Below are 1,571 nucleotides of genomic sequence, written 5' to 3'. Positions count from 1 at the left end.
TGGAAAGCAGAATGTGTTCTTAAGCCCCAGGAATCTGCGAGAGCACTGTCTCTTTAAATATCCAAAATAGTCAAGCCACTTTTTAATCCTTCAAATATGGCGGCACCTCCAGACCGGCCAAAGTCCACAGTTCAGCCCACCATTCTCTTCACCTTCTCTATTTGATCCCCAGCCACCATGCACAGTCCTCCATGCAGTCCCTGGTTAGCAGGGTGATTTTTAGTTTAATTCTTAGGTCCTACCAGCACTTGGGAATCTCCAAGCTCTCTGTGCCGTCAGGATCACTCAGGATCACTTGCAGACCGCAGCCCTCTTTGTCTCCTTTTTGGGTATTTTCATGCAAATTCTTCTGGTAGTTGGGGTTTAGTCCACTTGTATATCCTTCCCTTCAAGGCTCAGGGGTCCAAGATTATCTTCTGTGTCTGTTTTAATTGGTTTCCTTTTTCTTTGTTGAAGTCTTTCTGCCTAGTCCGCCATCTTGCCGGATGTCCCTGGGCTAATTATTTTCATGCATCTTTGATTTTCTTCACTCTTCTTTGCTCTGGATGAGGAGAGACCAATTGTTGGGACTTGCATTCTTTAAGACCCAATTTTCTACTCACCAAAGTAGGATGCAGAACAATGTTTTTGTGTACTATGTTATGTCAATTGAGCTTGACGTATCCTGCCACCAAGGTCCAGCTTTTCACTCTCACAAGGTGTTTGACTATGGCTAAGAAGTTTCCATAACTTTGCCCCCTGTTAGATCTATTATATACATGGGTGTTCCTATAGCACATACAGATACGTATGTAGAAATATCATCGGCCAAACCTATATATGGTCATGGGTATATTACGTTTAGCTACACATACCTGACCATTTTACCTGTCTACTTATGTACCCACCCATAGACTGATGTTTGTTATTACTGATAATGCGGTACTGTGTAAGTAATAGTTTTCATTTTTGTTTTCTGTATCTCTTGTACACTTCTCTATGCCTTCCTTTTCCTTAGTGTCATTGTGTTGGTCTCTAGCTTTTAGTATATTGCCTTTCCCTTCACCCAAATCAATATGTGTCTTTAACCTAGCTAGCAATTTTTCCTTCCCTTCCCTCTCATCCTTGGTTACTAACAAAGAAAGTTTCCTTCCATGTGTAAATCTCTCCTTGAATTTCTACAATACTGGATTCATACAAAATTTGTCCTTCTGTGATAGACTTAAGGATCTCTGGTGGCATAGTGCCTAAGGCATTTGACTGCTAACCAGAAGGTTGGTGGTTCAAACCCACACGTACTCTGCAGAAGGAAGATGGGGCAATCTACTTCTGTAAAGATTTACCATCTTGGATACCTAGTAAAGGTAGGGATGAGCCAGAATCCACTTGTTTGCACTGGGTTTGGCTTGTTTTTTGGTGACAGACTTACTTCACTCAGCATAAAGTCCTCCAAGTAAATCCACATTATGAGGTGCTTTGTGGATTCTTAAACATTAAGACATTTTGAACATAAAAACACAGACTCTAAAAGATTTTTAGTGCTTACATCCTGAGTACATTCTACATATGTATCTGTATGTGCTATAAGAACA

The sequence above is a fragment of the Orycteropus afer genome, unplaced genomic scaffold, assembly GCF_000298275.1.
Source record: "Orycteropus afer afer isolate SDZICR_OR568_19922 unplaced genomic scaffold, OryAfe1.0 scaffold01064, whole genome shotgun sequence".
NCBI lineage: Eukaryota > Metazoa > Chordata > Mammalia > Tubulidentata > Orycteropodidae > Orycteropus > Orycteropus afer.
Note: the sequence above shows the minus strand (reverse complement) of the source record.